We start from the raw sequence: 25,883 nt of genomic DNA, 5'->3' as shown, positions 1-25,883 counted from the left end.
TTCCTCTCTCTTAGACACTGGGACGCACCAGTCAGCTACCTCCAATGTCCCTGATGCTATCAGGAGGGAAAGATCCAAGTTCCGCCCTTCAGTGAGTGATGTGCTGTCTTGATGTCCTAGCTGCCATCTAGAGACCTATAGACTTTTCTGCAGTTATGATCTGATGATATTCAGAGTCTGGCAGGAGATTCCCCAAGCGGAGAGAAACCAGAGCTATCTATGTTTTTGTTTGCTAGTGACCACTGCCCTGATTGCCGGGCTGTCTCAGAAGAAGGCGAGAGAATATCGAACTTAACTGCTGACGTGGGGCACGTTACTGACTTTGAGACGGACTCTGACTGACCTGAGGTCATTTGTAGAGAACCTCAGTGGAGATGTTTCTTGGGTTCTGCTCCCGTCCTGTTTTCACAGTGGCTTACATGGCTCCTTCCTGGTAGGTCTCAGTGGCGTCTCAGAATGGCACCCATCCTACCACTGTGAGCAGTGCACTGAAAAGTGTTGGCGGAAAGTCAAAAGCAGCGACAGTGATACTTCTGATCGCTCTGCATGGTCTGGTCTCTGTACGTGATTGCCATTTTTCCTCAAATATTATTACTGTGCTGGAGTTTTAGAGTTTCTATATGCTGTATCTGTATAGTATAATGTTAGTGTGGTTATCTTCTCTGGGCTCACACAATATGTCCTAGGCTTCTATGATCTACCCCAAGTGCATATGGTCTACCCCAGGCTTATGGGATCTACCCCAGGCTTATGTGATCTACCCCAGGCTTATATGGTCTACCCCAGGCTTATGTGATCTACCCCAGGCTTATGTGATCTACCCCAGGCCTATATGGTCTACCTCAGGCCTATATGGTCTACCCCAGGCCTATATGGTCTACCCCAGACCTATATGGTCTACCCCAGACCTATATGGTCTACCCCAGGCCTATATGGTCTACCCCAGACCTATATGGTCTACCCCAGGCCTCTATGGTCTACCTCAGGCCTATATGGTCTACCCCAGGCCTATATGGTCTACCCCAGGCCTATATGGTCTACCCCAGGCCTATATGGTCTACCCCAGGCCTATATGGTCTACCCCAGGCCTATATGGTCTACCTCAGGCCTATATGGTCTACCCCAGGCCTATATGGTCTACCTCAGGCCTATATGGTCTACCTCAGGCCTATATGGTCTACCCCAGGCCTATATGGTCTACCCCAGGCCTATATGGTCTACCCCAGGGCTATATGGTCTACCCCAGGCTTATATGGTCTACCCCAGGCTTATATGGCCTACCGTACCAGGCTTGATGATTGACTACTCTAGGAAAACACATCTGGCTTTCCAGAAGTTATCTCTAGATTCTGAACATCTCCTCTCCAATAGACAAATGACTTTTTAGATCAATAAGACATAGAGATGATGGGTGTTTTTCTCTTAAAATGAATAATCATTTGAACTTCACGACACCACCTTAGCACTCTGCTTAGTCTGAGACTTTCAACATGGAGGGCCTTTAACTCCAGGGCTAACATCTGTCTAACGACCTCATCTATATGTGAACCCCTCAGATGCCAATCACTAACAGACATACAGTTTATCATGCTGAATGACAGGATACATGTGCAGTTATTAGTTAAGATGAGGAGTTTAAACATTCAAGTTCAGATGAGACCCAGGACTTTCTCCTTTCCTTCTGGCAAGTCCCGGCTAGCAGTAATTGGGGAATTCCCATCTTTCCGCCTTCACACATCTGATACGTTGCCTAATGAATTTTGGAAACTGCTGTGTGTCTTGCCTTTGTACCTGAATTGACAGTTGTGTGCCATGCGACACAGTCTGGTGGTGTCCCCGGAGAGCATGGGTGAGCAAGTTCTTTGGCACATGCCTTCCTCATCACCCAGCACTTCAGTTTTTGAGGGAGAGCCTTTCAAGGGAAGACTGCATCGAGGTTCTGTCTAGTCTAAGTGACCAGCACTGGGGCTGTGGGTAACTGCCATAGTGCCTGCCTTTTTACATGAGTTCTAGGTCTGAGTATACATCTTGATGCTTGTAAAATAGGGTGCTTTACCAGCCTTTAGCAGCCGAGACTTCTCCCCAGCCCTTCCTTGAGGCCATTTGTAATGTCACGCTGGTGGAGGGGAAGCCACAGGGTCTGTTGGGTAGGAGGAAGACTCTTAGTGTATAGCCCCACTCAGCTCTTACCCCACTGCATTTCATACAAACTCCGCTCAGTGTTTTTCAAGGCGCTGGCCAAATTCAGTCCCACTGTAGCTCTGATACGGAAGACCACCTTGCTCCCTTGGTTTCCAGTGACAGCTCCATGCACCAGCCTGTGTACAAGTTAGTGGCCATCGAGAGGCCTTTCTAAGCCATTCTTTTCAATTCAAGTGATAACCATGACAATAATTGTCAGTGAAGATAGCCGAGCTCCCCAAAGCTCGCTCACCCAGGAGACTGGGTAATTGATCAAATATAAAAAGCCCAAATCTATCACGTGTAAACCTATCAAGTATTTTTGCCTTTTCTCAAACACACAAAATGGCTTTTCGGATGGCCACTGCCCATTTCCTCGCAATGCCTCCTGCTTTGCATCGTACGTCTGAACCCTGTTTTCAGCTTGTGATGACGACTGATGGCGTGCTTTAATTTGCTTTGCAGTGGGGGACTTTGGGTTGTGTATCCATTGTGGGTCCTCAGAGCCTTTCAGTGGTTTCAACCTGCTGCTGGTCTCCCCTTTCACACCCTATCCCTCCTGTGCTAGCCAGGCCTATTAGTTGGGGGTTTTATTTTCCCACCTCAAAACTGCAAAGGCAAGCTCACTGTTGTGATTTTCACGCCCTTCCTTTCTCTTTGTTCTCCATGTCAGTGAGATCTTATCTCCACGGGCTTCTGTCATAGGTTAAGAGCTTGGAACAGAGTTCAGGGAGAGTCTCTAACAATATAGCAAAATGCAGAGATGGGAATATCAGGAGACATTGCCCGGCTTTTCTTCAAGCATGGCTTGTCGAATCTTGCTCAGGAGTGAAACCAAACTCAGATAAGACTGCTAGTTGTCAATAACATGCACGTACAGATCCAGGACACATCTGTGACCAGATACTGCTCTTCTGGGGACTCCGGTGATGGGTACAGAGCCCTGGGACACTCCTACTCTAGATGTTATCTTTCTGAAAGGTGCGACTTAACCAGATTGTTAAATCTCAAGACCCCTCCCTAGGTGACATATAAGAGCTTAACAACAGTCTTGACGTGTTCAAGCATTTACAAAAGAAATGTTAGTTCATGTCTCCCACATTCATTAGATTAAAACCACCTTTGCTAATAGTTTAGAGCCACAGCCACAGGTCATTTCTGTTATTTATCTATTTTTCTACTAAAGCAGCTGTCTGCTCCAGGCCATAAGAAAATTATGCGGTGATGAGATTTCCCAAAGAAACAAAAGGTATACGTGGGAATTTATGAGCCGGGTTACTTAGAAGTAACTATACTAACACTGTTGAGCATTACCAACAATCCCATCACTGCGGCTTCCTCCTCCTCTACTCAATGAGCTGTTAAAAGACACAATTTGTTGTACTATGCGGCTAACAAGAAATAAATAGCATACAGCAGGTGCCACGCAGGAAGGCACTGGGTGTTATTGTACTAACTGTGCCCGACTAATTCTCGCCAAAACAACAATTCTGCATTCAGTAAAGAAAAGAACAGATCATTTAGTGGAGATCGGGATCCTGGTTGTTTGTCTTGTCAGGGTTAGACATGAAAATGGAATCACATGGCAGACGTTGATGGAGGAAACCTCAGCTATGGAGGTGTTACACTAAACTGTGCTCATCGACTCCTCCAACACAGAAGTGTATGCAAGTGATTTCCATATCGTATTATTTATAGATTAGTATCAATTCCACAAAAGGTCCTGATATCTGGTGCTAAAAGAGAGTGAGAGACACCTCCACTCTCTCATACATATGTATTTGTTTGAACACACACACATTCACACACACACACATTCACACACATACACACTCACACACACATACACACATTCACACACACATTCACACACGCATTCACACACACATTCACATACACTCATACATATACACACAGATTCACACACACATACATACATACACACACACACACACACACACACACTCACATACACACACACACAGCCCCAGATAACTTGCCATTGAGCAGAGTCAGAAGCAGTAGCCCGGGTGTTGAGTGAGGTAGGTATTTCTTTTCCCTGCACTGGTCTGAGGTATCTCATCAACCTTTCCTTCTGTAATTTCTAACTGAGCACACACTGTCTGTCAGGAGCCACAAGAGAGTTCATGTGTAACAGGCAGCACGCCCACAATAACCGGGTTCTCCTGGGCACAACAGCCAACCACTGAGCTGTACTGGGGTACTGTAGATGGGAGAGGTGTTAGAAAGAGGGCAGTCAACCCTCAATGAGAACCTGAGAAGGCTTCCTTTGCCCTGAGGAGTGAGAAAAGATTATTTCTTGACACTACACGGCAAGGCGTGCCTGAACAAGGTGGGGTAAGTGAAGTCCATTAGAGGTGGCCATGGGGCCCAGGAAGAAGCTGATATGTTCTTGCTATGGATATAGAACAATTAGGTATTAACATGGAGCCTGGGCAGGGGCCAGGTCAAGTAGAACTTCTTAGACTGTGGTTCCAAGCTGAGTTTTCTCTCTCAGAGCAACAAGCATGGAAAATTGGGGGAGCCTTAAGAAGTTGATTGGCTTGCATGGATTAGTTCTTCAATGCAGATTATTGATATCCTGACCATTCTGCTCCTATGTGAGGAGTCCTTTCCTTCCCAGGGTGTGGATCTAATGGTATACTTCATTATCTTAAGTCTGTCTTTCTGTCTGTTTTCTGTCTGCTTGCCTGTCTTTCCTTCACTCTTACCTCCCTTTCCCCTCCACAGATATGCATGCTTGTGTGTGTGTGTGTGTGTGTGTGTGTGTGTGTGTCTGTGCCCATGTGTGCATGTAGACATCATAGCACCTGTGCAATGCAGACAATGGCTTTCAAGAGTCACATTCTCTATTTTTCCCATGTGGTTCCCAGGGCTTGCAGGTGAGCCCTGCTGAGTCATCTAGTAAAGTTCATCTCAGCTTTTGTTTCCTTGGAGATCTTGGCCAAAAATCAAAATGTCAGGATTCTCAGGTGTGATTCAGACGTTTCAAAAGGTCTCAAGTGTGAGGTGCATGATTGTAGCCAAGAAGATGAGTAAGGTTGGACTGCGCGGAGCAGTTAGGGTGATCTAGAAAAACTCAGTGAGGAATAGGGTACCACCTGGCGACTAGGGGTTTTAGCTGTCGGAGGAAGGCCTGATGAATGATAAAGGGTAAAGGTGGAAAGTTTCAGACCCCTATTAAGTTCATATTCGGTGAAATTCTCAAGGAAAAAAAAAAACAGCCTGAGTCCTCTGCATCAACTGTGCTGAAAGATAGACAGGAGCGAGGGCGTGTCCTTGGAGACAGAGGCGGAGCAAGGGCATGTCCTTGGAGACAGAGGCAGAGCAAGGGCGTGTCCTTGGAGAGAGAGAGAGAGAGAGAGAGAGAGAGAGAGAGAGAGAGAGAGAGAGAGAGAGAGAGAGAGAGAGGGAGAGAGGTGGAGCAGGGGCGTGTCCTTGGAGACAGAGGCGGAGCAAGGGCGTGTCCTTGGAGAGAGAGAGAGAGAGGTGGAGCAGGGGCGTGTCCTTGGAGACAGAGGCGGAGCAAGGGCGTGTCCTTGGAGAGAGAGAGGTGGAGCAAGGGCGTGTCCTTGGAGACAGAGGCGGAGCAAGGGCGTGTCCTTGGAGAGAGAGGTGGAGCAAGGACGTGTCCTTGGAGACAGAGGCGGAGCAAGGGCGTGTCCTTGGAGAGAGAGAGAGAGAGAGAGAGAGAGAGAGAGAGAGAGAGGGAGAGAGAGAGAGAGAGAGAGAGAGAGAGAGGCAGAGCAAGGGCGTGTCCTTGGAGAGAGGGAGAGAGAGAGAGAGAGAGAGAGAGAGAGGCAGAGCAAGGGCGTGTCCTTGGAGACAGAGTTGGAGCAGGGGCGTGTCCTTGGACAAAGAAGAGAAGGGGCGTGTCCTTGGAGAGAGAGAAGAGGAGAAGGGGCGTGTCCTTGGACAAAGAAGAGGAGAAGGGGCGTGTCCCTGGACACCTAGACTGAGCAAGGATGCATTCTTGGAGATGGAGGTGGAGCAAAGGTGCGTCCATGGGGACAGAGATGAAAGAGGCTCTGAGCGGATGAGAGCCGACACTTCAAGACAGAATTTTCTGGAATGAAAAGTTGCCGTGCACACTCATGTTTTATTTGTTCTCGAATTTCTAGTCTTGCTCTGTGGTACAGGGAGAATATTTGCTTGTCCAGGCAAACAAGAGAGCATTCAAGTATGTTTTTTTAAAATTTTGTACATTTTTGAGCTTAGCATGTAATTATATCACCCCCGCCCTTCCTCCAAACTCTTCCGTGTCCCAACCAGTGCCCCCACTCCTTCAAATTCACAGTCTCCTTCAGTCTCCTTTTATTTGATTGTTTCACAGGGAGATTATATATATATATATATATATATATATATATATATATATATATATATATATATCTTCTCAGTCTGTATAATGGCTACACATTTCCCCAAGAAGAATCCACTAATCATCACGAAGACTTACCTGTCATTACCACTCATTAGGAAAATACACACTGGGACTGCAATCAGACACAACTTTGGGTACACTAGGAATGCAAAGTTACTGGTCACATGGCAGCCACAGTCAGGAAGCAGAGAGATTGAGCGCTGGTCCTCAGCTCACTTTCCTCTCTTTAGTCAGTCTGCACTTTAACCTAGGATGGCACTGCCAACAGTTGCATAGGCCTTTCTATGTAGTGCGCCCAATGTAGGAATTCCTTTGCACATGCCCAGAGATTGGACTCCTAGGAGACTCTAGGTCCTGCCAAGTTGAGGATCTTAACCATTATGCACATAACATGATATTGTTGAGCCATAAAACGAAAGGGATTCCGGAGCAAACTCGGTCGTGAATGAGCCCTGAAGGTGGTGTGCTAAGTGAAAGAAGACAGTCATAAACAGATGGAATTAGAATGTTCTGCACATATTAGGTGCTTAGCGTTTTCAAATCCCTATGAACAGGAAAAGAAGGACAGTGCTAGAGGCTGGGGGAGAAAACAGATGAGGAATGATGGCATGGCTTCCTTTTGGGTGATAAAGAAATGTGTTGGAAATGAGTAGAATGGATCATTTTTAAAAGATTGTTTACATGTATTTTCTGTCACAAATTTGTAACTTTTTAAATATTTAAAATATGAATTTGTTTATCCCAACAGAATAACAAGAAAATAGCATCAATAAGCAGCATTGGTCTTTTGATCAATTGAATATTCAAATTGTGCTGTATTTAATAAGGAACAGCTGCTTGGCCATTAGACTGGTTACCGATAACCTCGGGACAGGTCGCATCTAAGACTTGGGAGCACCTGCTCTCCAGGTTTGCTTGACCCTTTGGAAATCTAGATCTATGGAGCTGTCGAAGTGACCCCCAAGCAGATGATTCAGGAGCATGTCCTGTCGCAAAAGACAAATTCCAGTCTGTGTTCAGAATTGGAAGAAATGGGGTGGGGAGAATCAAAACATTCAGAAAGAGAACAAGGACATCCCCCCCACCCAGACCTTTTATGGGACAGGAAAGTGAGTACAGAGCCACTGTTAGAAGGAGATAAGATAATTTTAACAGTTAAAACACACACGTGCACACGAGAGAGAGAGAGAGAGAGAGAGAGAGAGAGAGAGAGAGAGAGAGACAGACAGACAGACAGACAGACAGAGACAGAGAGACAGAGATAGAGACAGAGAGTTGAGCTGGAAATAATAGGAGATAAATAAAATGGTTTTTAACTTGGTGCCTTCACCTCGAGGGCAGTCACCAGTCCTTTCTAGAAGGGAGCCCCTACTCGTGTGTGATCCCAGGAGAGGGACAGTGAGGAAATGACCACGGCATTTTGAAGAGGAGGGAAAATTAGGTGGCCTTCTCTAAAACATCGAACTTGCAACGTTCCCAAGCACTTTAGAGGGCGTGGATCCAGCAGTGAGCGTACCATGGAGCTCCTGGACGTGGAAGAGAACCATTCCGGAAACAGTTAAATCACATACTGCCAGATGCCTCACAGTGCTGGCATCCAATGGCAGCAGGGAAAGTTTGGTGTCTTCAGGACATGGTGTGGGACAATTGGTTCCCCATATGGACATAAAATAAAAATAGACCCTGGTGACAGGATAAATTCCAGGTGGCTCGGAAACCCTCAACGTGAAAAGGAAACATGTGAGAAGACCGTCAAAAGCAGATTTTCATGACCTCAGATGAAGGAAAGTCTTCACAAAGGAAAAGGTTTGCAGATTTGGAGACGTTCAGAGCACCAAAGGTGCCACGGAAGAAACAGCAAAAGGACCTAGAGGTAGAGGTGATAAGGTGGGGACATCTCCAAAGGTTAAATTCTTGGGACTTCATCCTCACAGGGTGTGATGGGCATAGTCCTGGGTGCTAGGGAGACTGGGGAACAGCTGCTGGTTCCAGGCAAGGCTGGGCTGTGTGGTGAGTCACAGACGGGTCTAGGGTTAGTGTCTCTTCTAAATTACACAAAAGACATGGTTTTAGAAAACAAGTGCAAGCCAAACGTAAAACACCCCAAAGCCTGCACTTGGCTGTTTGTGAAAGACAATAGTGAAATAACAGACAGAGGAGGAGCAGCGGGAAACACAGATGACTTTCCACAGGCCAGAGTTTGAATTAAAATGACACCTCTTGCAGACCTGTGAAGCTGCCTCTCACCAGTGCCTGCTGAGACGGGTGTTGGTAATAGCGGAGGACAATGTGAACTCTTGTAAAGTTTTTATGGCAGGAGAAGTATGTCTGCTCCGGAGAGTGATTTGTTAACAACGAGGAATCAAATCACACATATGAAGGAGGGAGCCTCTAAATCTCCAAGACTTGTCCAGGACAGACGGACAATTTTTTGCTGCGTTCATTTTTGGAAAACTGATAAGTAACTGAAATAGGATCAAGAGGTTGAAAACTGACCCAGAGGGTTAATAAGGAAGCAGTGTGGATGGATGAACTGTGGTAACAGTGATCAACAGATTAAATTAAATATTATCATTGTATTCAGTATAGAAATATTAAATTCTTTTGACGTGGTATGTTCTTTTCAAATGGAATAAGAAAGATTCTAGGGATAGTACCTATCATCCAGAGAGCAGCTAGTTTCACTGACAGCCTGATTTAATTGGCCTGAAAAGAAAGGATTGATAATTGATCAAACGGATTGTATCAATGAGGATTTTTAAAATTCAAGGTAGCTCGAATCATCTCAAATTGCAAAAAGACAGAAAGTGTTTATAAAACAACTTTAAAAGAAAAATATTTGACTGCTATGCTATTTGTGGGGAATACTGTGTTCGCTGTCCCTGAGTTTGTAGGTAGAATTTCAAAGCAACTGTAATTTCTCAATTCAAATTCCATGATTTACTGGTAACCTGTCTCTGGAAATAAATTCACAGAGTGTTTTAAACAGACCCCAGGCTTCTGTGTGTCACATCGTTCTCCTGCCTAGAAGTTGACTGCATGTCATACAGTAGACCTAATACAGTCAGCAGGATGGTGGTTCTGGAAGGTTCACCGATTTTTCCTAAGAGGAATGACTGGAGTGCTTACGGTCAGAGGTAGATTCATCCCTGAGACGTGGGATTCGTATGCAGGCCACACGCTGTCTGCTGTTCACACTCGACTCATTCCTGCCTGAACCCGGCTGAGAAACTGCTTGGTCTACGTTTGTGGGAGGGAACTAAAAATGTTAAGAAGTCCTATTTGACTCATGGTGGGGACGAATTCCCCATGGTGACGAGTAGTTTGTATGTGCCACACTCCGTCACACTTCAAACCCATCCAAGCGGAGGATGAAAGGGAACTTATGATGGAGTTACGAGGCTGATTTCATACAACAGCAAGCCTCCTAGAGAGTGCATGCTTAGTTTGTGACCGACTGATGAAGGGGCAGACAGGCTGCCATCGAAGGACATGGCTACCTCTCCATGCCAACCCAGCTTCTCGGGTGTCAGAGTGACTGGACCCTTTTGAAGGAGACGGTGTGGTTATCCTTTGCCCGAGCATGGATTCCATAGTGGATTTAGCCATTCGCCCTTTATCACCTGATTAGATCTGCTTTTCCAACATTTGTTATTTGATAATAATCCATCTTTGTCCTTTTTATTCTTCTATCTATCTATCTGTCCGTCTGTCAGTCTATCTATCTATCTAGACAAACTTTCCGGTTTTCAGATCTGCTCCCCAGCTTTATCTAGAGCACCTTGAGGTCGTATGTAAAGGCAACACGCCATTATTGATTGCCATGTAGGGTTGGGGTTCACCTACGATAGATTGTCTCTCTTATGTGTCAAGTTCAGTGCACAACCGGTGACATCTGGGACCATCCAGACTTACCTCTACTCCCTGAGGCATCTCAACGCTTTTAAGGAGCTATAATTTCTTGTAAAGCTACGTCACAAAGAAGCAAACTTAAGAATTCACTTGGGCTCCCTCTTTCAAACTCTGCTCTGGAATCCGTGTGAGGCGGCACATGGGCAGTGCAGCTTGTCAAGTACTTGCTCCATGTCTCATGCCTCTACCAACTTGAGAAACATAGAGGCTCCTCTTCCTCAGAAGTCCTGTGGGTCTCCTGTGCACACCTCCTCTAAGTTCTCTGAGCTCTAGTTCAGAGGCTTCAATGTCATGGAGTGTATAACTTTGAGTGTCTCCTCACTGTCTCCTGCTGAGACTAGATGTGATGACAGATACATCGCTGGTATGTCTTGGTCCAAACTCACTATGAACCTCTCACTAAAGCTTTACTAAACTTTAGCCCAAGAATTTGACCACATTTAACTCATACATTTGAGTTTTGTCTAGTGTTTCCACAGATGGTATTCATTGAGGGGATTCCTTAACCATAGGATTGTTTATAGGGTAGTTTATGAAAAAATTATCAGAGACTGTGCTAATGTAATCTCTGTTGTTCTACAAGCTGATTATATCTGTCAATCAATAGTTTATCTCTATCTATCTATCTATCTATCTATCTATCTATCTATCTATCTACCTATCTATCTACCTACCTACCTACCTACCTATCTATCTATCTCTGTCTACCTACCCATGTATCAATTTTCTTGAGGAAATCTAGCTAGCAATCTTTGATCACACATGGGGAGAGATCACCTTACATTTGCAGGGCGTCCTTGATGGTTGGACAGATGTACCTCAGTTTCCTTAATTAGCTGTCAATCCAAAGTGAGGCGACTCCTTACTTCCACTCCCTCTGAAGTTAAACGTTGACAAAGTATCCCTGTCAACTGGGGGCCTGCTGTTTGTAAAATCAAGACCTAACTAAATGAAAAGAGGGGGAAACTATTTCTCTAAAATTTTGAATGTGGTACCTTTCTCCCCCAGTGCTGGAGATCTAATTCAGACCCTTGACTACAGTTGGCAAGTGCTTTACCATTAAGCTACATCCTAGCCCTGGTAAAACGCATGTTCAGAAAGGGGAGTCAGCCCCATTTTTTTGAGTCTTAAAATCTTTTCACTTTGTTTATAAGGGTGTGTGTGTGTGTGTGTGTGTGTGTGTGTGTGTGTGTGTGTGTGTGTGTGCTCTCATGTAGCCCAGGCTGGCTTTAATTTACCATGTGGCTGTAATGACGAAGTTTCTGAAGCTGTCTCCACCTTCTCTCACCGTGCGCTGAGATTAGAAGTACACGGCCACTCCTTGCTAGGTCCAAGATACTTTAATTAAATGTTATGATTCCATTATTTATATAAAATTCTTAGTACAGAGCCATCTATTTGGGGTATACTTGTCATTTTTCTAACTTTGTTCTGTCTGACCTCATATAGCATTTCCCTTAACTGAAGAAACGTAACCTATAGGCAGACTTTATAATCCTTACTCAGCAGAAGCCGTACAGTAACCAAGAAAATAAAAGACACCAGGAAGCCACAGTAGTACTTCCATTATTATGAAGGGACGCAGCGGCAACAAGCCCCAAGAAAGAAAGAAATACAGGCGTGTGGGCCCTGGGTTCTGAGTCCATTTTCGGTTCACCCTAGTGTCTCAGGGATCTTCTTGAAAGGTTCCAGGGACGCACATCTCTGGCAGTCTGGTGTTTAGAGCCAAGCAGGAGGCATGGGGTTTGGGCATTGTCCCAGTCCTCCCCTGTGTCGTATGCTTGTTTGCTTATCGCCTAGTGGGTACTTCTGTGCCTCAATTTCCCACCTTCGTCAAAGATGACAACATCACTCTGTCGTTCATTACAGAAAATAATTCCACACGCACGCACGCACGCGCACACATCGAATCTCCCCATTTGGTTCAATTACTTCTTTGAACGAAGTTCGTGGAACCGCGCATATGCACAGCCATATAGAAGACCCTAATATTCCGGTCTCTGTCTCAAACTTCAAGCTTATTCTGTGGAATGGCAGGGGATGAATATTTTCATGCCAGGCTTTCCAATCTATCAATTTGTGGGGGAGTTGGCAAAGCTGTCATTGGTAAGGCTGACGGTGATGCAGATGGGTCCTGGTGACTGTATAGAGAGGCTGGGGGAGGGGAGGCACAGTTCTTCTTTGTGGGTTTTTTTTTTTTTTTTTTTTTTTTGGATTGAACAGCAAAAAAATCTGCTCTCTCCTATGGAGGGGGACAGGGAGTTTGTTCGAAACAAGGATGAAACAAGGGCTGTGTGATCAGCTAGACATGGTCTTCCTCTTACCTTCTAAGTTGGTTGGTATTTTTGTACTCTGGAAACACATAGGGATATTTTCCTTCTATAGGGTGGCAGTGCTGACTCTTTTGGAGGAGGGGGAGCAGGATTTTCATCTTCAGTCAGAGAGGATGACTGGTGTCATCTATACATTGCTCTTTAACGAGTCGTCTGTAGTTGTGTATTAGGTGCCCCAGGCATTAAGGGAATAGTGAACCACCCCATTCCCCTCAGAAGTCTGAAGCTGCCCGGAGATGGTTCAGTGTCAGGAGGCAACCATCTTATGAGGGGACATCCAAAGGACAATGAAGAATGTCACTTTTCCTTTCAAAGTTCTGAATCTATTATTTTTAAAAGAAATTTTATCAAATTTATTTTATGTATGTGAGTACACTGTAGCTGTCCTCAGACACACCAGAAAAGGGGATCAGATCCCATTACAGATGGTTGTGAGCCACCATGTGGTTGCTGGGATTTGAACTCAGGACCTCTGGAAGAGCAGTCAGTGCTCTCAACCGCTGAGTTTTCTCTCCAGCCCTCTGTATCTAATTAAAATTGACGGCTGTCACTGGACTATTGACAACGGGGTCATTAATGTCCCTGGAGTGTCCTGAGGTTGAGAAGTTTGAAGACCTCTGATTTACTTATCTGTCATTTCGCATGTGTGACAGCATGTACAATGCATGTGTACACATGTACATGTGTGCATGCAGAGGCCAAAGGTCGATGTCCATGCTGTCCTCATTCACTCCCCACCTTACTTTTTGAGACAGGATCTCTCATTGAACACAGAGCTCATCCATTTGGCTATGCTCACACACCAACGATTATGGAAGAGCTTCCCATCTCCATCCTCTAGCACTGGAATTACAGGCACACATGGTGTGCCTAGCTTCCTACGTAGTCACAGACATTGGAAGCCCCCTTCTTATGTTACTATAGGGGTCATGTCACTAATGGCACACCCTGCCCCACCACACACACACACTCAAGCCCAAGGATGTCAGACTCAGGCAGTAAGATGACATGTTTGTGTAAGGGCCTGTAGCTCCATTCATATGGAGGCCAAGGGTTGCGGAGAAAGGTGGAAAGACAGAAGTGTGCGAGGCATGTCTTCAGGAGCATAAAAGAGAGTGTGTGTGCTGGGTACCTGCTTATTAGTAGCAGACCTCCAGTTTATCCACAGAGATTTCTCATGACCGAGCAGTGGGGACTTCCTCCACCTGCTCCCTCCATCCAGCAACTAGGAATTAATTATCCTTGTTAACCCATATCTTCATAAACTACAATGCATCACCTTCCAAAAGAGTAGCCATCGATAGACTTCCCTTATATAAATAAAAACTTCCCACGACATACATAAATAACCACACAGAAACAGTCGTTAAGACAAAAAAGCCCTTGATTACAGAAAATAGGGGAAAGTCAGTGGACTAAAATAATGCTTTTCCTAAAATTTGTGCTCTCTCTTTTCTTTTAGGCGAGGTCTCCCTATGCAGCCCACACTGGCTTTGAACTCATAGTGTTCTGTCTGCCCAGTCCCAAGCACTGAGTTAAAGGCATGAGCCGTTATATCCGACTCTCTTTTCTTGACTGATTTGAAAAGACGTGTAAGAGCAACGCTTTTGGGTCTAGGAGGTTGGTGTTGACAACAGTCCAGAGTCGATAAAGGGGGAGTTACGATAAGGCAGATCTGGACGGTTTAGTGTTTGTAAGCTATAACGGAGACGCAGTTCCTGACCTGGTGTTTCAGAGGACACATTGTGGGACATCAATAGAAACTCAGCCTTCGGAAGGATGGAGGGACTACAGAGCCATCTTAGCAGCCCCTGTGATAGGGTGGGGAAGACCATACGGGGTGTTTTTACTGTTGTCTCTAATTTGTATGAAATGAAGATATCAATTATGAATATTTAGAGAAATCTATGTTTAAATACTGACCCCACTGACTATCTTTTTATTTTATTTTATTTTTTTTATTAACTTGAGTATTTCTTATATACATTTCGAGTGTTATTCCCTTTCCCGGTCTCCGGGCAAACATCCCCCTCCCCCTTCCCCTTCCTTATGGGTGTTCCCCTCCCAACCCTCCCCCCATTGCCGCCCTCCCCTCCACAGTCTAGTTCACTGGGGGTTCAGTCTTAGCAGGACCCAGGGCTTCCCCTTCCACTGGTGCTCTTACTACCTATGAGGTCAGAGTCCAAGGTCAGTCCATGTATAGTCTTTAGGTAGTGGCTTAGTCCCTGGAAGCTCTGGTTGCTTGGTATTGTTGTACATATGGGGCCTCGAGCCCCTTCAAGCTCTTCCAGTTCTTTCTCTGATTCCTTCAACGGGGGTCCTATTCTCAGTTCAGTGGTTTGCTGCTGGCATTCGCCTCTGTATTTGCTGTATTCTGGCTGTGTCTCTCAGGAGTGATCTACATCCGGCTCCTGTCGGTCTGCACTTCTTTGCTTCATCCATCTTGTCTAATTGGGTGGCTGTATATGTATGGGCCACATGTGGGGCAGGCTCTGAATGGGTGTTCCTTCAATCTCTGTTTTAATCTTTGCCTCTCTCTTCCCTGCCAAAGGTATTCTTGTTCCCCTTTTAAAGAAGAGTGAAGCATTCACATTTTGATCATCCGTCTTGAGTTTCATTTGTTCTAGGCATCTAGGGTAATTCGAGCATTTGGGCTAATAGCCACTTATCAATGAGTGCATACCATGTATGTCTTTCTGTGAGTGGGTTAGCTCACTCAGGATGATGTTTTCCAGTTCCAACCATTTGCCTACGAATTTCATAAACTCGTTGTTTTTGATAGCTGAGTAATATTCCATTGTGTAGATGTACCACATTTTCTGTATCCATTCCTCTGTTGAAGGGCATCTGGGTTCTTTCCAGGTTCTGGCTATTATAAATAAGGCTGCGATGAACATAGTGGAGCACGTGTCTTTTTTATATGTTGGGGCATCTTTTGGGTATATGCCCAAGAGAGGTATAGCATTGAGTATCTTATAAGGAAGATTTCCAAAAGAAAAAAAACAATAGGAATCTATCCCCAAAGAAGGTGCATGCATGGTGCTAGGCCCATAGTAAAGCCCAGAGCAGGAAGCATATAACCTGGTGTGCGTGTGAGGGGGACTCAACAGGACTTATTTCAAGGTTTACTGTACTCTATACACGCTATACAGCAGTCACAACTGCTTTTTTGTGTTTGTTCTCAGCCGAGATTTATAATGGAAACCCTCTCTGGTCCAATTGTATGAAAGATCTAGCCATTCGTCTTTTGCAAATGGACAGGGGTGTCTTCATAGCAGGCGGATTCACCCGGCACTGGTAGGCGGTGCACTTAGGCTCTTGGCTCCATCCTGTGACTAGGCAGGCAAGGGCCCATGAGGAGGAGAGGTGAGCAGGAAGCAGAAGGACGTCTCTGTTCCATATGACATATGCATGCTGGCAGAGGGGTCTGTAACGAGAAGGCAGCATCTTTCCTTGACAATTCGTTAACGTGACCTTGTGTGTTCACTCATTTCACTCCCCCATAATTAAAATCTCAGGAACTTTGGGAACAGTAATTGTTACAACCGGTTGTATTGTCAAAAAGTAAAACGAGACAGGAGTATTATCTTATACATGCTATAAAATACGCACTACATAAATGGAGAAAGAGGCCTCTCATCTGATGGTCTTTACTGGCATGATTTGTGTGTAGCGCTGTTGTCTGAGCATTGTTCCACATGGGAAGACATAGGCAGAGGTTCTTAGCACTGACTTAATTAAAGACGTGTTGGAAAAATTAAGGATAAAAAGGTGATTTTGTTTTTCAAATCAGGGCATTTTGTCGAGTGATCTCAGAACTCTGATCGACGTCTCAGAAATACTCTCAGACCACGAGACAGAGCTAAAGATGGCGGTCTGTGTCCATTGAGTTTGAGGATCTGCCTCACCCTTCTTGCATTTGGGTGGGGCGCCTAAATTATAGGGTGAGATATGCTGTGCTGAAAGCTGGGGCTCTCTTTGGACCCCCTTCCCTCCACTTTTCTCCGTTATTCCTCGTCTCTTCCTCCCCCTCTCCCTCCCGCTCGTCCTCCTGCCCTTCTTTCTTCTCATCTCCCTCTTTGCCCTCTCCTTGTCCCGTTTTCCCTTCTGGTGCTCTCAAAGTTCTGTAGTCCACAGTCTGTAGCTCGAAGCTTACTTTTCAAAGAAGGCTGTGGATTTCCCGTTCCGGCAGGAGTTTCCCACGCTTTCCAGCACCAGTCACTGTACCCTGGGTTGTTTCTATGATCATTTCTGACAGGAAATAAAATGCAAAGGGTACACGTTGCTTTAGCAGCCTGCACTAATTATTCCTACCATAGGCTCTTCAGCTGTTTCCAGCCCCTCCTCTCTTACACTCTGGGAGTGTTTTGACAATGAGAACCGTGGAAAGTACATTCCCTCTCCTAACAGCCGAATGTCTTTAGTAAGGACACACAGGAACAGGTAGAACATTTGACAACACATTTCGAATACTCTTGGCTTTCTTTAGTGCTCGAAAGGAAAGTCGATTTGGAGAAACAAGCTTAAGAAGCTCTTTCTGGAGTGGTTTACTACCAAGAATGATGGCGTGCGGTATATTCTTGCGTGTCTGTGTGGACTACTTTCAATGTTTGTGTCACCTGGGGGAATGACTTCACTAATTTAAGGTGATTAGTAAGTTTTTATTTGACAAGGGGTGGGTGGAGGAGAGAGAAACTTTTAGAGTTGATTTTCTTGCCCATGTTTTGTTTTTTTTTTTTTTAAGTAAATACTCCTGTTTCAGCGGATGACCATGAATTTGCTTTCCAAATTGAAAAACCTTTCCTTCTCCCAGCTGTGAAGATGGGAGAGCATTGATCACAACATCTGCGCACCTCCCCGGTCCTTGTGGTAAGCAGTAGCCACATAAACGAATGAGAGGTTTAGCCTGTGTCACCTGCAACCTTCAATACACGTGCATGCTATTGTCAAATAACCAGCACGATTAAATCCTAATGAAAGGTCAGCTTAGATTACACTGTGTATATATGCTCCGTACTGGTGGGGACTCATCTGGGTGAAGAGTAGGGGCCTCCTGCCTGGTTTACCTCTGCGAAGCAGAAATGGTGGTGTGGTCTGATCTGCAGGGTCCTGGGTCCCTAAGTGAGGGAGCATATCCACACGTGGGATGGCTCTACTAGGAAGCTCACGTGTGTTTCACGGCCTCGAAGAGCCTGCTACATGGATGAGCTGTGGTGCATGGGAGCCTGGCTCGCCAGGCCAGCCTCACTTTGTGCCTGTCGGGTCAGTAGGCCCAGTCTTCCTTTTTATTTGCACAGTTATTGTGTGTTTTAGCCACTGCTCTAATGCTGTGAAGAGACACCACGACCAAAGCAACTCTTTTAGAGGAAAACATTTAGCTGGGGGCTTGCTTGCCATTTTAGAGCCTTAGTCCATTATCATCATGGCAGGGAGCATGGTAACAGGCAGGTGTGGTGCTAGAGAAGTAGTTGGAGAGGGCAGGGGTTGGGGGGACAGGGTGGGGACAGAGACAGAGATTGGACCTGGCATAGGATTTTGAAACCTCAAAGCCTACCCCAGTGACACACCTCCTTCAACAAAGCCACACCTCCCAATCCTTCCGATTCTATGAAGAGTTCAGCTCTCTGGTGACCAGGCATTTGACTATAGGAGCCTATGGCAGGGGATGGGTGGCATTCTTATTTAAACTCTCACATTAGGCAGGATAGTTAAGGCCTTCCATGTCTGCTGCTTTAATTCTCATACATCTAGTGAGAGTGCCCATAATTTTTAGGTGGTCTTTGTAGATTTGAAGGATCCGAGCTCCTTGGAGTGCTTCTGAGTGTGTGTCGGTGGCCTTTCCTCCGGGGTTGTGGGAGGGCAAGTAAGGCAGATAAGGCTGATATCCAAACGACTACATGAATGTAATTATCTCAAAGCTCCATTTTGTCACAAAGATGACCATAGTTAAGATTTAGCATACAATCAATATACAATACATATATCAATATGGCAAGGCTAACGTTACAGGACTACAATAAAGAGGATGGAGTAGAGCTAGGAGGTCGTCTGGTCCGGGCTACATGGAGACCTCAGAGCAAAATAACAAATCAACCAACCAAACAAAAAACAACAGAAACCAAGCAAACAGCAAAGGGACAATTGAGCTTTTTGAGTTCATAGAAGTTGTAGATGGAAGCTGTGTGAACAGGAGCTTGCTGAGGTCAAGGTAATCGAATAGCAGTGTTGCCGTGACTGGTAGGAGTCCACTGTCTTTGTATTATATTCCTAATCTTTTCTCACACAATGTTGTGTCAAACAAAATGTACCAAGCACCCATGTTAAATAAAACTTCCCTCTGAAGAACTGGAGGAATAGGGGCTGGAGAGGTGGCTCCCAGGTGAATGTTTCTTGACGCTCTTTCAGAGGACTAGAGTCTGGTCCCCTGCATCTATGTCAGTCTCTCACAGATGTCTGTAATTCTAGTTCAAGGAATCCCATGCCCTCTGCTGACCTCTGCAGACACCTGCACATATATACACACATACACACATATACACATGCCCACACACACACACACATACACACATGTACACACATACACACACATACACATGCCCACACACACACACATACACACATGCACACACATACACACACATACACATGCCCACACACACACACATACACACATGTACACACATACACACACATACACATGCCCCCACACACTCACACACACACTCACACACACACACAGGTATACACACACACACTCTCACACACATACACACATGTACACACACATACACACACATGCACACACACACATGCACACACATTCATACACACAAGTAAATAATAAAATAGTTCAAAAGATAATGGAATTAACGAAGGCTTTCACTAAGAGACAATAAAGGAACAAAATAAATAATCAGGAATCTTAGGTCTTAAGATTTAGTTATATATTTGTTTTATATGAGTACACTGTAGCTGTCTTCATGCACACCAGAAGAGGGCATCAGATCCCATTACAGATGGTTGTGAGCCACCATGTGGTTGCTGGGACTTGAACTCAGGACCTCTGGAAGAGCAGTCAGTACTCCTAACCACTGAGCCATCTCTCCAGGCCCCCCTCAAATCCCCCCCCCCCTTGGAATCTTAGGTCTTGTATTCCCTCATCCATGCTGTTAGAGCAGCAGAGACTGGGCAGTTCGTAAACTGCAGAAATGAGTTTCCCACAGTTGGGATGTCCGTGTCTTTCGGATATGGAATGTTCCCCACAAGCTCAGGTATTTGAACACGTGGTTACCAGCTGTTGCTGCGTCTGACAAGCCTTGGGCCCTTTAGGAGCCTGAGGCTTGCTGAAGGAAACTGCCCCCCAGGCAGGGTTTGCCATCCAGTTCCATGTCCAGTCCCAGTCAACTCTCCGAGAGCAGAGGTCAGCCCACTGCTCTAACAGTGGCCTCAGCACCATGACGGGCTGTGCCACGTGAGAGCAGCTCTGCAAACCTCCCTCCCTTCAGTTGCCTTTATTGGCTACTCTCATTGCTTTCACAGCAGCGAAAAAATATGTGACGAATTCAGGGCCTTGACTGTAAGAGAAAGGGGCAGCCTGAGGTAGTATCAGGTTCAGGGAGGGGCTGACCTCTTTTGGGGATAGTGTTTTGTTCCTTGCTTGAAGATATGCTATGTCTTCACATGGCTCAGGCCTTTTATGAGGACCTCTGAGTCTCGTCTGTGAGGGCTCTTTGGCCGTGACTTAGAAACCTCCCGAAGGTCTATGCATCACTCCGTTGCTCTGGCGACCTCATTGCAGCAGACATTTGGAGGCTCTTCCTCAGACTATAGAGGTACATATCCAATATGAATCTTGGGAGAGTGTTTGACGTAAGCCTTGAGTTGACCTGCACCTTCTGGTTCCTGAATGCACTCACAAACCAAGCCTTCTCTCTCGAGTTTATTCCCACTGTTTCTGATCAAGTGTCACATGGTTAGCTTCTGTGGGTAATTCCACGCGGTTAAGTGGTGCAGATCTGGCCAGGTTTGACCTCTGGATAGCATCTCACCCCCAGTCCTCCTCTTGGCCCCTGTGCCTGGTTTTGGAACCACACCTTCCTTTCTAATACTCTCCCCCTTTATGTCTAAGAAAAAAACAATGTGTCTGTATCTCTCCTCTGGCAACCTCCTGAAGCAGGCTTGTTTTTGTTTCTATTCCTTTCTGTCAATCAAGTGTATTTAAGGATGGCACTTAAAGATTAGCTAAGTGCACATAACCTCAGATTAGGTTTCCTGACCTCCCCTTGGTCGGATACCAGATAAACGGCTTCATTAGAAGCGAAGTGGACCACCGATTCCTCAGTGTTTCGATCTTTCGTGCTTTCCCCTCTGATTTTTTTTTTTTTTGGTTCTTTTTTTTTTCGGAGCTGGGGACCGAACCCAGGGCCTTGCGCTTCCTAGGTAAGCGCTCTAACCACTGAGCTAAATCCCCAGCCCCTTCCCCTCTGATTTTTTGCATGCTATACCTGCACATGGACACTTCCCTCCCAGACCACGGCCCAAGGGTAACTTCCTCCTTCATCCCCACAAGACTTATTCTGGTGCTCTTGGGTTTGAGAAGGGATGATCAGCAAAAGACGTTTCCCCAGTGTCTATCACAGTTTTGAGCGCCTGTGTTTTGGAATTAAGGTCAAGCCCAGGGTTACAGTGTTGCGATATCTATGACCCTCCACACCATACTGAAGCTGCAGTTCTTTGATTGTGCATCTTTCCGGAACATTCTAGGCTACTTTGGGAGGTCAGTACTGTGACCACGAACCACAGCGGTTGCACGTGATTGGAAGACACCGGGTGCAAACTTGGCGTTCCGTAAATGTGCGTGCCTAAGTGTGTGTGTGTGTGTGTGTGTGTGTGTGTGAGCATGTTGCACACAACTGAAAGCTTAATGTGAAGTCATTAAGTCATATGATTAGATGTTGGTAAAATCGAAGATAGGGCCTGGCCCCAGTAATTAATGTTTTAGAATAACTGGGTGAGAGCACAGAATGCGTACCAACGGCACACAGATCACCTGCTCGAATCTCAGTGGTGCAGATACTCGTAGTAACCTGCATGGAGTGTACGACCGGGAAGGTCGGGACCCAGGACCACTGAGGAGCGCATCTGCTTCTGCGTTCCAGGTGAGCTATTTTTATCTTCTTCCCATTTTTCTTCTCATTAGCTATGGAAACCCACAGAAACAAGTCACCAAGCGCCCCATTCTGACTTGGATGGCATTTCTCAATCAGGGCACTGTTTCTCGAAGAGAATATCACATCCCACTAATTGTCCTGCAAATCCCCTTCTTAATTAAAATTAAAATCTTCATCCCAGCGACACTGCTTACAAATGTGTGTTCCTTCTTGTTCTTCAGAGGCAGATGCTTTGGGTACAACTCCCTTTTTTTTTTTCCTTTGGTGGGGTAACTCTGGTGAGAAAAATTTACGGGCAATTGATTTTGTTTTGTTTCTAGCTGTGGCGATAAAAACTCTAAAGCAAAAGTAAACAGCGCTCGTGGGGCAGGGGCACCATGGTGCACGGCTACACCATTCGCTTTATGGCCCTGATGATGCTAACTCTAGTACAAGGTGTAATGGTTCTGACTGTGCCCTTTCTCTCTGCTTTGGGCTCCATTGTGCCTAGGCTGGCTACAGTGGGACTGCATTTAATTCTCTGCCGGGTTACCCAGTCCCCCAAAATAGCAAATGAACTTCTCAGACATCAGGTACCAGCCCTGCAACAACACATTAAATACCAAAGATGTCTGAATAACAGTAATGGTGGGAAAGTCTCTGGCAGGGTTCACTCTTTGTAAGGGGATGAAGGGGGTGGGGGTGTTAGCAAACTAGGAAGAATGGACTTTGTCATGTGCAAATATGGTGACCATAAATGGTGCTGGGGGCCTTTCCATTGTCCCCTGAGTCTGCCTTGGGAGAAAGCGGGCCAAGGGGAAGAAAGACACGTTTGATAGAGTTGTGAAGAATGTTTGAATGGAGACTGGGTGTTGGGCATTGTCTTGCAGTGACCTCAATTCGGTACAGTAGAGACCCTTAAAGGCACTGTCTGAAGTCACAATACTGCTATTCTCCTCCGTTTAGTAAAAGGGATTAGTTAAAAGGGTGGCGTTCCGTGCCCAGAGTTCCAACTATTCCATGAAACAAAAGGCCCGAAATGTTTTTGAAGTTATTTTTAATTGAGTTGAACTAATTTAATAAAGGTCCTACGGAGGAAAAAAAATAAAGGAATGTGATTGTTTTATGATTCCTCACAGATGGAGGGGACATTTATAGCTCGTTTCTTCCTTTAGTGTTCCAGAGAACAGTAGCCCCATTTACAGCTACTGTTAGCAATTTAAAACTGCTCCAAAATGAAGTCTTTCAAGAAGTTGACAGCTTATAAATAAATCTGTCTGATAAAACTGAGCGTAAACTGCATCTGTGGTTAGTTTGCCAAAATTAATTCTACATTTAATTAGAGATAGCAGTCAAACATATTTAATAAAAAACAGTCTTGGAGAGTAAATCAAATGAAGTCAGTTTTTCGCAGACGTTAAGCTTTCTGGTTTTTTTTTTTTTTTTTTTTTTTGGAAGGAGTGATGAAAAGACCTCACCTCTCTGACTGCGCGTTCTGTGGCACTGAGAGCTCTAGGGAGCTGGGGAAGCCAGTGAGCTCCGCTCTGCTTCCAAAGGTTCCTCCATCAGCTGGGGTAAAGAGAGAAAAACGATCACTGTGCTGTTTCTCTCTATCTCATCGCTGCAATTTACTGTGATGCCCTAAATACTAAGGCCACAAGTCACGGGTGTATTACTATTAATAATTCCAGAGGCCATCTGAGCTGATCCACATTTGTGTACAAACAGCATGTGAGAGTCTCCTTTAAAGGGGTTTAAAATTTCTTGGGACATCATGACTTGTGTTTAGAGAGGCAGAGACAGAGACAGGTAGGTAGGTTGGTAGGTAGGTAGGTAGGTAGGTAGGTGGATATGTGGGTAGATGGGTGGGTGGGTGGGTAGGTAGGTAGACAGATGATAGAATGATAGATAAAAAGATAAACATATAGATCAGCTGCTGCAGACAAAGACTTTGGCCCATGCGGTTGGCCTATTAAATATTTGTTCATGGCATGCTAAAGAGCCGTGGAAACCTGAGGAGACACATACCTACAAAATTCACAGGTCCACCCCAAAGCAGCAGACACTGCTTTACCACATCAGTGACTGACGGTTCAAAGAGGGAGCCAGCAGACCTTCAAACATTGGGAAACTCAACAAAGTCCAAAGTACTGGGCGAAGTTTGCAGAGGACAATAGAAGCCAGTGCTAGCAAAAAAAGAGAAAATTCCATGCCACGAGAAAGAGCTTGAAGCACATAAGAACCCACACAAAGGAGAGTAAGGGCAACTTAGCCCCAGTCGCATTTGTTTAAGAAGTATGATATTTCTAGGAATTCAGGAAGTTGAACAAACACCGTCCTATATATTATGGGAGATACATAAAACTGTTACACTTAGCTAGCACGAAGCAATTTGGATTAGAAGTTAAACATTTATTTATGGAGCTTAATGTGACAGTCATACGATGATTAATCCAGACTAAATATGTTCCCAGATAGCCACGTGTTCTGGTTATGGGTAATTTTAATGCTACTTCTGACTAAAACGCACCAGGCCTTAGCTGCTTTCTCTCAGCTACTGCAATGTCATTTTGCGTGTTCAATATCCTCTAAAAAAACAAGTTTGGGGAACTCACTAGTTTACTTTCTCAGTAACTTCATCAAAATTTTGATGAAAGTTTCTTTTGGTGTTGTTTTGTTTGGTTTGTTTGTTTGTTTGTTTGTTTTGGAAAAACAGGACATAAAAATAATACATACTTATTCCTGAAGTTAAAATAGTTTATCATGAATTTGAGGTTTGCCCCACATACTTGACATAAATGCCATTCAAGAAAATGCAGAACGTTTATCTCCCAGTTGCTTTTTAGTTCTATCGTGGAATAATGGTGCCGAAAGGCTGCTGTGTTATAATTGCTTAATAATTTATTAAGGTACAGATTATTGTCAAGATATACTATTAAAGTATTAAAAGTGGATACCCCAAAACAAAGGGTTAACTGGTTCGATTATACTTTACCACGTAAATCATTAATAGCATGAATGGTCAATCTTCCTCACTAGACAGCTGGGTAGCTAGGAGACAGACAGACAGACAGATACATGCATGTACATAAACATACATACATGTATATATGTGAGGTAGGAGATAGACATACAGATACACACACATGTACATGCACATACATATGTATATACATGTGAGGTAGGAGGTAGTCATACAGATACACACATGTATATGCACATACATATGTGTATACATGTGAGGTAGGGAATAGTCATACAGATACATACACATACATACATGTACAAGCATATACAAACATGTATATATGTGAGGTAGGAGATAGTCATACAGATACACATGCATGAACATACACATACATCAATGTATACATGTGATCCAAAGGAATGGTGATTTTAATTAATGACTTAAAATGAAGATGGAAAAAATACTTGTTTCTTTGTCATTGAAGTATTAGAGATAACTGATGCAGCCTCGTGGACAAAATCAATGTTCCTTTCATGTAGTAAGAATATATTTTTAAAGAAACATCAATATTTTTGTCACCCAGAACTGTGAAAAAATAGCTTAAATTATTTCAATTTCACAACTAGATTTAAGTTCTTAAATGAAGAGTTGTAGGGTTGTTAAGAGTTACAGTCATGAGCTAACAGTTAACTCAGTCTCTTACCGCCACAGTAGCCAGTCCTTCCCTCAGGGGAACTGTGGCTGGGCAAGCCACTTTCTCAGGCAGACGTCAAGGCACTGCTCTATCTTTAAAAGGCGGGGCCTGGCTGGGTCCTCCCTAAAGCAACTCTTGGACTTTAGTTCTATGACGAAAGCATCTCGCCACGTCAAACATACCCTCGCTTCCTTTCACAGTTCTGTCCAAGTCCATGTTGTGACACTTACCCCAGCTACTC

The 25,883-nt window shown here is 44.8% G+C and overlaps 1 protein-coding gene and 1 long non-coding RNA gene across 34 annotated transcripts in view; one reads left to right on the top strand and one right to left on the bottom strand.

Moving 5' to 3' along the window:
• The window catches only part of Sox5 (SRY-box transcription factor 5), a 955,418-nt gene that overhangs the window by 449,786 nt on the left and 479,749 nt on the right, over positions 1-25,883 (top strand). The window lies entirely within an intron of this gene.
• On the bottom strand, positions 14,764-25,738 carry LOC120102510 (uncharacterized). Its single transcript, XR_015687148.1, has 3 exons — positions 25,652-25,738; positions 23,459-23,549; positions 14,764-16,258 (listed from the first exon to the last, which is right to left on the bottom strand). It is a non-coding gene; the product is annotated as an uncharacterized LOC120102510 (long non-coding RNA).

This window comes from Rattus norvegicus, chromosome 4, assembly GCF_021556685.1.
Source record: "Rattus norvegicus strain SHRSP/BbbUtx chromosome 4, alternate assembly SHRSP_T2T, whole genome shotgun sequence".
Classification (NCBI taxonomy): domain Eukaryota; kingdom Metazoa; phylum Chordata; class Mammalia; order Rodentia; family Muridae; genus Rattus; species Rattus norvegicus.
This window is presented reverse-complemented; position numbering and strand designations above follow the sequence as displayed.